This window comes from Neofelis nebulosa, chromosome 4 (assembly GCF_028018385.1).
Source record: "Neofelis nebulosa isolate mNeoNeb1 chromosome 4, mNeoNeb1.pri, whole genome shotgun sequence".
Classification (NCBI taxonomy): Eukaryota; Metazoa; Chordata; class Mammalia; order Carnivora; family Felidae; genus Neofelis; species Neofelis nebulosa.
Genome location: NC_080785.1, coordinates 89,898,306 through 89,908,963, shown reverse-complemented (window position 1 = coordinate 89,908,963; position 10,658 = coordinate 89,898,306). Strand labels below are relative to the sequence as shown.

General features: G+C 39.0%; 1 protein-coding gene across 3 annotated transcripts in view; it reads right to left on the bottom strand.

Moving 5' to 3' along the window:
* LHFPL3 (LHFPL tetraspan subfamily member 3) overlaps positions 1-10,658 on the bottom strand; it is a 587,290-nt gene that overhangs the window by 225,173 nt on the left and 351,459 nt on the right. The window lies entirely within an intron of this gene.

The window sequence follows — 10,658 nt, the reverse complement described above, 5'->3', positions numbered from 1 at the left end:
TAAGGTGGAAGATCTTTGTTAGTATTTGGCTATAAGATAAATTAAAAAGTTCCCCTGAAAATGTGTCTTTGTCAAATCTATCCCTCAGGGGAATATTAAAGATGTTTCAAAGAGCAAGAATCCAATTCTTTTACATGGAAGGACCAGTGGCATTTTATTCTATTCTATTCTATTCTATTCTATTCTATTCTATTCTATTCTATTCTATTCTATCCCCTTCCATTCCATTCCATTCCCCTCTGTTTATTTATTTTAACTACACTATCTTTTGTTCAAAGGAAATCTGAATCAGGTGCATGGTATGAAAAATAATTAAAAAGCTGAGCTGTGTTGAGCTCTGAGCTGAGCTAGTTGATGGGGAGATTGGAGGTTAGGTCAGGGGAAGGGACATCCGAAATCCTACCTCTTCATCTTCACCTGAGAAAGTCCCTTGGGAGAGGGGGTTCTGGGACTCAGCTCTGAAAAACTCTGAACTGTATTAACCTCATTATTTATAGGAGGATTGGGTGATTCAGCTTGAATGTCACTTAAGTAAGAAAAAATTCTTTAACATGAATTAATTTTAGTACTACAACAATATGGGAAATGAAATTGATAGGAAGCAAAACTTAAATCCAGAGCCATGACTTAAGCTGGCAGCTAATGCTATGTTCTAGAAACTAAAGTTAAAAAAAATAATCTTGGCATTTTTTTTTATTATAGGGCAAACAGGGCTAAATTCTACCCCTAAATGTAGATATGCATTTTCACAAACATTAGAGAGAGAATTAGTTCTGTCAACAACAGGAGCATATACTAAACAACCAAAAAAGTTGATGAAGTATTTAATTTGAATAAATAGGAATGTCAAGATCCTGGCTAATCAGACTATTGTGTAAATGTCAATTCTTCCCAAATTGAAATAAAGAGCTGTAGAATTTTTGTTTGTTTATAAAGGCTTTTTTTAAAAAGCATTTTTTAAGTTTCAATATAGTTGACACACAATGTTCGCTTAGTTTCAGGTGTACAACTTAGTGATTTGACAAGTTTACACATTATGCTATGTTCACGAGTATGGTTACCATCCGTCCTTTACATCGCTATGACAGTATTATTGCCTATATTCCTTATGCTGTGCCTTTGACTTCCCATGACTTATTCCTTCCGTTACTGGAGCCTATATCTCCCTTTTCCCTTCACCCATTTTGCCCAATCCCCTATAGCCCTCCCTTGTGGTAACCACAAATTTGTTCTCTGCATTTACAGGTCTGATTCTGCTTTTGTTTATTCATTTGTTTTAGATTCCACTTTTATTTTTTTTTCTCTGACTAACTTATTTCACCTAGTATAATACCCTCTAAACATGGTCCATCCATGTTGTCTCAAATGGCATGACCTCATCCTTTTTATGGGTGTGTAGTATTCTATCATATACATATGATACACACACACATAAACACACACATTTTCCTTATTCATTCTTCTATTGACGGACACTTGGTTTGCTTCCATATCTTGGCCATTGTAAATAATGCTACAATAAACATAGGGGTGCCTGTTTCTTTTTGAATTAGTGTTTTCCTTTTCTTTGAGTAAATAATCAATGGTGGAATTATTGGAGAGTATGGTATTTCCATTTTTAACTTTTTGAGGAATCTCTATAGTGTTTTCTATAGTGGCTATAGCAATTTACATTCTCACCAACAATGCATGAGTGTTCCTTTTTCTCCACATCCTCACCAATACTTGTTATTTCTTGTCTTTTTTATTCAGGCATTCTAACTGGTGGGAAGTGGTGATATCTCATTGTGATTTAGATTTACATTTCCCTGATGATTAGCAACTTGGAGCATCTTTTCATATGTCTGTTTGCCATCTATATCTCTTCTTTGGAAAAATATCTATTCAGTTCTCTGCCCAGTTTTTAGTTGGATTGTTTTATTTGGTGTTGAGTTGTAGAAGTTCTTACATATTTTGGATATTAACCCCTTGCTGAATATACAGTTTGCAAATATCTTTTCCCATTCAGTAGCTTGTTTTGCTGATAGTTTCATTTGCTGTGCAAAAGTTTTTTATTTTGGTAGAGTCCCAATAGTTTATTTTTGCTTTTGTTTCCCTTGCCTTAGTACACAGAGCTAGGAAAATGTTGCTATAGCTGATGTCAGAGAAATTACTGCCTGTGTCCTCTTCTAGGATTTTTACAGTTTCAGGTCTCATATTTAGGTCATTAATCCCTTTTTTAAAGTTTATTTTGAGAAAGAGAGGAAGAGAGAGAATCCCACGCAGACTCCACACTGTCAGCACAGAATCCAGTGTGGGGCTTGAACTCATAAATTGTGACATCATGACCTGAGCCCAAATCAAGAGTCAGACGCTTAACTGACTGAGCCACCCTGGCACTCCAGATCTTTAATCCACTTTGAGTTTATTTTTGAGTATGGTGTTAGAAAGTGGTCTAGTATCATTGTTTCACATGTTGCTGTCCAGTTTTCCCACTTATTTAAGGGACTGTCTTTTCCCCATTGTATATCCTTGCCTCCTTTGTCATAGATTAATTAACCATATAAAGGAGATGTGGAATTTTGATAGTTGTTTTTGTTTTTTGTAACTTGGTGATAATATTGAAGTTAAGGAACAAAGAATGCAAATCAAAATAATTACCTATCATTATATTGCCCTCAATTAGCAGAAACTTAAAAACGTGCACTAACTCTAGATTTAGTTGACTTTGTATTTAGATTAGTACTTAAACTGCTTTTGGGACCATGAACTGATATGCTATATATCAAAGTAAGAGTATCAAATACCCTTTGACTCAGTAAATTTTAGATGGGCCCAACAGTAAGAAATCATCAATCATTAACTACAAATAAGATTGTTCATCATAACATAATTTAAATAGTAAACAAAGTTAGAAATTATATATCTTTTCAATTAGAGGTGGTTAAATTTTGATACAGTCACAAAATTAAATAATAGAGATCCATCTAATTATCTTCAAATAACATAATGTGGGAAAGTGTTCAGGGCAAGTAGAAAAATCAGGTCACAAAATTCATCAGTACAATCCTGCCTTTACTTGACATAAGACTGGTAAGAAACACACACCTGTCTGCAGCAGTGGTTTGTGTTCTCTAACTTAACTACAATAAGCATGTATTACTTTTATACTTAGACGTAAATGAGCACCATCAGAAGAAAAAAATCCCCATCTGAATAGGACCTTGAATTCAAACTGCTATATATTAAAATCAATGTCAAAGCACATGACACAATCAAATCCTAACAATGGCTCAGCAGTTCAGCAGATAATAATAAACTTGCAAATACATATTTGAGCAGAGGAAGGGGCATACTTATCCCCAAAATGGTTTTTCCAGTTGGCATTCCAGGACCCCGTAAAACCAGACCCTCACCTTGACCCTGTAGTGCCAGAATACTTGGTCTTCCCCGAGGTTTCAAGGTTACTGTTATCATAGGAACTTCAGGCATAAAAAACAAAATTCTCCTGAGCACTGTCAGGTACTCTGTTGGGTACGTGAAGTCTCACACTTTACTAGGTGAGGTCACTGAGACCCAGAGCTGTGCTTTCCCAAATTCAATGTATATCTGGAGTCACCTGGGGATCTTAAAATGCATATTCTGGTTCAGTGGGTCTGGGGTGAGGCCCGGACTCTGCATTGGAACAAAATCCCAGGTGAAGACTGTGCTGGGATCTGTGGATGTCACTTTGAGGGTCAAGAGTTTACAGGGGCCCCTGGGTGGCTCAGTCGGTTGGGCGTCCGACTTCGGCTCAGGTCATGTTCTCAAGGTTCGTTGTTCGAGCCCTGCGTCAGGCTCTGTGCTGACAGCTCAGATCCTGGAGACTGCTTCCGATTCTGTGTCTCCCTCTCTCTGGCCCTCCCCCACTCATGCTCTGTCTCACTCTCTCTCTCAAAAATAAATAAACATTTAAAAAAATTAAAAATAAAATAGTTTACAGAGGGGTGTCTCTGGTCTGAAGTCACATAGCTAATACAAAAATGGACAGGACAGTACCTTTCTACTTTGCTGGCTGTTTTAAAATGCATGTAAAAAACAGACACATAAAAAACATTAGCCTACTGAATTATTTCCCATAGCTAGTTAAGCTGCTAATAACAATGCTTGGCAATTATGTAGTTCATTATATTTTCACGTTTTTGTTTTTGTTTATTTTTGTAACTATTAATTTGCTAATCCACTAATTTATCTTGAAGAGTGGCAACTATTATCATCCTTACCCAGCTAATTGTACACAGTATCTCCAAATCCTTTATGGGATTTCACTTGAATTGGGATTTACCTTGAGGTATTTAAGTATTGTGCACAAGTTATGCAGAGGTGTATGAGAATCTAAACCAGGACCATGTATGTGGGATCTGGTCTATATGTGACCAAATATTGTTTTTTTTTTTAAGGTTTGAAGAATGATAGTTGTTGAATGAATACATGTGGGAATCAAAGCCTTTGTTAGCTATGTGGTTTAACCTCTATAAGCCTCAATATCCTTATTTGTAAAAGAGGGTAAACAAGACCCTGTGGGGATTAAATGTGATTATGTTTCATCCCTCCCCCCTCCCTTCCTTGCTTCCTTCTTTCCTTCCCTTCTTCCCTCCGTCCTTGTTTTGCTTCCTTCATCATTTTTTCCCCAGCTTTATTAAGATATAATTGACATAGAACATTGTGTAAGTTTAAGGTGTGTAACGAAATGATTTGATACACATATTGTTAAAAAGAAAACCACAGACCCAAAATGGTGTCACTTAGGTTAAGGCCCCTAGTCTGTAAACTAAGACTTAATACCTAGCCTAACTGCAGTTCCAACACCCCAAAAATGTAACCTTTCACCAGTCACCATGGAAATTTCCTAGTCAGCACTACGAAATTGACTGACAGACCCATTCTCTTCCCCTTAGGAGGTCGACCTTGCCTAAAACAATGGATTCTTTGCTAATAATTTCCTTTTATCTATTCTCTTTCTACTTTTAAAAACCTTTCCTTTTCTGTAGCCCCTTGGAGCTCCCCTCTACTTGCTAGGTGGGATGCTGCCTGATTCATGAGTAGATTAATAAAGCCAATCAGATCTTTACAATTTACTCAGATTTTTGTTATTTAACAGTATATAGTGAGAAATGATTATACAATAAGAATAGTCGGGGCGCCTGGGTGGCTCAGTCGGTTAAGCGTCCGACTTTGGCTCAGGTCACGATCTCGCAGTATGTGGGTTCGAGCCCCGCGTCAGCCTCTGTGCTGACTGCTCAGAGCCTGGAGCCTGTTTCGGATTCTGTGTCTCCCTCTCTCTCTGACCCTCCCCCGTTCATGCTCTGTCTCTCTCTGTCTCAAAAATAAATAAACGTTAAAAAAAAATTAAAAAAAAAAGAATAGTTAACACATCCTTTACCTCACATAATTACCACCCTTTTTTTTTTTAAAATGTTTATTTATTTTTGAGAGCAAGAGCGAGAGAGACAGAGTGTGAGCAGGGTAGGGGCAGAGATAGAGGGAGACACAGAAACTGAAGCAGGCTCCAGGCTCCGAGCTGTCAGCACAGAGTATGACGCGGGGCTTGAACTCACGAACCATGCAATTATGACTTGAGCTAAAGTTGGACGTTCGACTGAGCCACCCAGGCACCCCAGTAATTACCACTTTTTAAACCATTGTAGCGAGAGCAATAAAATCAACTCTCTTGCCAACTTTAAGTATATAATACGGTATTGTTAACTACAGCCACCATGTTGTCCATTAGTTCCCCAAAACTTATTCATCTCAAACTGGAAGTTTGTACCCTTTAACCTTCTTTTTTTCAATAAATAATCTTGGAACACACACTTTGTGCCAAGAACCATTTTAGATATTGTTTAGGGAGAGAGCAGTAAATAAGATGGAAAAAACCGGGGTTTTCCAACAGCCAACAAACCAATAAGGTATGTTAAGCATGCAGAACAATGTCTTTCCTTTAATGACTGTTTAATATCTTAAAGAATCATTATTAATACACTGGGAAAGAGGCTATATTGCATTATAAGACAATCTTTTCAAATATATATTTCATTTTCTTTTTTTTTTTCCTAAACTTTATTTTTTAGAGAGAGAGAGAGAGAGAGAGAGAGAGAAGGAGGGGTAGAGAGAGGGGGAGAGAGAGAATCCCAAGCAGGCTCCACACTGTCAGCACAGAGCCCGATGTGGGGCTCAATCTCACAAACCGTCAGATCATGACCTGAGCTGAAATCAAGAATCAGGAGCTTAACCAACTGAGCCACCCAGGTGCCCCCTATATATTTATTTTTCTATATGAAATAACAATATTTGAAAGATTTAAGCTTGGCTGAGGTTCGATAGAGACTATATAGCTCTATGCATTGAGCCAGTGGCTCATTCAGTCAAGAAACATTTAGAACCAGACTGACTTTTCTTCCTTCAGATGTTTCTCTTCCTGTGTTTTGGCTCTCAAGCAGAATTCATCCTGTCTGGGAACTCCCAAGCTTCCCTTCTTATCTTCTTCCTTCACCTCCATCAAATCAGGTTTATCTGTTTGTGTTTTGTTGTTGTTGTTGTTGTTGTGTTTGGTTTTTCCAAGCAACAGTCTCTCAGTGATGACAGTAAGCATCTCATATGAAGTTGTCCCTGCTAATGTGTAATTTTGTAATGTAAATACTCTTTCCCATAAAACTATGGACCAAAACCGGGCGCCTGGGTGGCTCAGTTGGTTAAGTGGCCAACTTCGGCTCAGGTCACGATCTCGCCGTCCGTGAGTTCGAGCCCCGCGTCGGGCTCTGGGCTGATGGCTCGGAGCCTGGAGCCTGTTTCCGATTCTGTGTCTCCCTCTCTCTGACCCTCCCCTGTTTATGCTCTGTCTCTCCCTGTCTCAAAAATAAAAAATAAAACGTTAAAAAAAAAACAAACTATGGACCAAAACCTACAACAGGTCTCTGGTCCAACTTCTCTGGAAGGACTCCAGTAGTGTTAGGTCGTGCAGGGGGAGTTACTTTTAAGGCCCTTGAGGCATGACTGATTCATGGTAGGACTTGATAGAAGGAGGTATGGGGGGTAGAAGGAGGTATGTGGGGGATAAAAGGAGGTATTTGGGGGTGTGTAAAAGGACTTCAAGTACCCTCAAACCACACAATCAGAATACCTTGCTCGTGTCACGTACAAACTCCTGGGCATAAATGATGAACAAGCAGTCCCCGGTGCTGGCAAGCATTCCTGCCACCATGAGGGATGATGGGATGATGAACGCTGTCACATAGGAAGTGCTACGACATCCAAATAGGGCAAATCTGTTTTCAGCGTGGAGCCCAATTAGGAACTTACTCTTGCTGCCAAAGGAGTGGGATGTAGCTCCATCGACCCACAGGCAGCGGCACAGCCAACGGCGGATGCAGGCTGACTGAGTAGTCACGGCACCGTATGAGCAGAAAGGGGGCCCGCTGCCAGGGGGAGCATGGTTATCTCAGGCCTCAGGGCGCTGCACGCTTATCTCCCTGTTTTTCTTCTGCCCCATGACTCTGAAGGAAACATCCTGCTTTGCACCGGGTAGGTTTGAGAAGCCAATTAGTCAAAGCAGCAGAGATGTTGAACAGCTGGATGTACAAGTCTGAAGATCACAGAGAAGTCCGGCTGGTGATAAAACTGTGAACCGTGCCGAACTGCACGAGATCACCAGGGAAAGAATGCAGGGAGGGGAACGCAGAGGGCAAGGGGTTACTGCAAACAGAAAGTCTCTATCTGGGAAACCAAAGCTGCAGAGCACCCACCAAGGTCCTTTTTGGACCCTCTTCCTTCCGAGTTGAGAGACCACCTGAGTTTTCTTTGAGCTCTTCTTTCACAGTGAGCCTCTTAGAATTCTTAAAAAACAGAGGGTAGCGTGAAATTTTTTTTTTTTTTTTGACTGTTGATCTCACAAAGGTACGTTCTTCATGGGAAAAATGTGTCAGGCACAACATTGCAAGTACTGCCTAGCAGAACTCCAAGAAACAAGGGGAGAAAAGTATAGGCAAATCTGACATTTGGCTGTGGACCTCCTCGCACTTAAGTTCTATTTGGGTTCTAAGTACGGCTTTGCCTTCTCCTGTTTGCATTTCATGGATGTTTCGATTTAAAGCGAGTACACACATTCCTATGGCTTCGTTACTGCCCTCTTGAATATGGGTAGGTCTTAGTGACTTTTCTCATGAACAGAATAAGGCAGAGGTACCGCTACGTGGTTTCAAGGTTGGGCCATAAAAGACCTTGAGGCTTCGGGCTTTCTCTTTTGGATTACTAACTCTAGAGGAAGTCAACTGCCATGTAAAAAGGACACTCAAGCAGTCCTGTGGCAAGATCCTGGTGTTGGGGCCTCCATTTCTGCCAAAACCCAGTAAGGAACTAAGGCTTCTTGCCAACAGCCATATTGACGTGGATCCTCCACTTGGAGGCTCAAGTTAAGGCTTCAGATTGCGGGAGCTCTGGCGGACAGCTTGACTGCCATCTCATGAGACCCCTGCTCCAGAACTACCCAGCTAAGCCTTTCTCGGATTCCTCACCTTCAGAAACTGTGACTCACACATGTTTCAAGTGGCAAAATTTTGGGTTAACTTGTCACACAGCAATCGATAACTGATATAATTTAAATTAGAATTATGATCATTTGAAGTATATCTTCTTCCACTTTTTGCTTATTTTTTAGAAAACTTGGTTGGATTTTAATTTAATTTTCTAGGAGACCTCTCAGACTAATGTGAAAACAAAACAAAACAAAACAATAATCATATGTTATTTTTTAAAAGGAAGAAACAAGTGAAGCCTATGGCCGAACTAACGTTAAATGCACAGTTAATTGCAATGTGATGAAAGGCTAATTGAAATTTTTATTATGGCTCTATAATTATATCGAAATGCTTCTGCCATAATTTCATTATTTTTAAAACATTATTCTCCCATCAGAGTATAATCGTTACATTACCTTAAGTGCTGTAAAATTTAATAATCCTGGTTAAGAGGAATTAGGAGCTGTGCCTTTTTTCCTAGATAAAAACAGATTGTAAATTTTTTGGAAGCTTTTAAGCACATTAACTCCAAGAGAATAGCTCTTAAAACATAAGCCACAAAACAAAATATGAGAAAAGAGAGAGTCTTCTCCCTTCGTCTTTTAAGAGGTCATCATAGGATATACTTCTTCATGTGCAGCTCTTAAATTGAAATGTCACACATGCAGAGAGTAGTATAAGCCTATTTAAAAAGCAACTTTTGATAAGGAGTGCTGTTTACTGCTCCTAGATATCAGCATAGTGCCTAAAATATTAGGATAGCATTCACTCTGTCCAGAATTCTGTCTTTTCCAGGGTCTGGAAGAGTACTTTAATTACAAATTTTGTGACAACAACCAAATATATAAAGTAAGATAAAGCCAACCAAATGTATCAATTAAGAAAAAGCCTACATTATGGAATGAGAACGCTCTATCATTTACATTACAGTTAACTTACACCTAAATTATACACATCTAACTTTATTCACTGGGGTTGGAAATAAGCTTCCAATTTCTCCTAGTAAACTGATGGGCATTCTACTCATTCCAATGGGGGCTGATCATCTCAGATCTGGTCTAATCCAGAGCTCTTCCCACACTGAACCAGGTCTGCTGATCTTTTCTCTGTGCCGTGCCAATCTGCCATAGAATCCCATCGTCCAATACAGTAGCTATTATTTGCATGTAGTTCTGTAAATTTTACTTAATTAAAATGAAAAATCAGTTTCTCAGGTGAACTAACTGCATTTCAAGTACCCAGTAGCCACACGTGGCTATGGCATTCCACAATACAGATATGGAACATTTCTAGCATCGTAGCAAGTTCTTTTTTTTTTTTTTTTTTTAGTTTGTTTATTTATTTGAGAGGGAGAGAGAGTGCAAGTGGGAAGGGGCAGAGAGAGGGAGAGACAGAATTCCGAGCAGATCCCATGCTTTCAGCATGGAGCCTGATCCAGGGCTGGAACCCAAGACCCATGTGATGATGACCTGAGGCAAAATCAAGAGTCAGATGCTTACTCGACTGAGCCAGCCAGGGGTCCTGCATCGTAGCAAATTCAAATGGATGTGCTGCCCTAGAATGTTGCTTCTGTGTTATTTTTGTGAAAAACTCCTAGCCTTTTCTTCTGAAATTGCGCCATGTGCCAATGTAACTAACAAATGTATGGTAGAAAACTTGAAACAGGCAAATCTAATAAAATTAAAATCATTTATCTCATACTACCAAGAGATGAACATGACAGTTTGGTGTATTTTCTTTCCGTCTATTTTCTAGGCATATGTAAACAGAAATAGGTCATACAATTTCACTATATTAGAAACATTTTTATGTGTCATTACTTTTATGACATCAGTTTTTAAATTTAAATTCTAGTTAGTTAACATATGCAATAGTGGTTTCAGGAGTAGAAATCAGTGATTCATGACTTTTATACAACACCCAGTGCTCGTATGACATCATTTTTAATTGTTCCATAGTATATTGTCATATAGATATTTCTGTATTGTTTATGGTTCCCAAATTTTTACCACCTCTGTTACGGATGCTGTGGACCTTCTTGTGGTTAAATCTTTGCCCTTATCAATTATTGTTTCCGTTGTATATTTAAAGAATCAGAACTTCTAAGGCTGGGACTGCTGAGTCAAA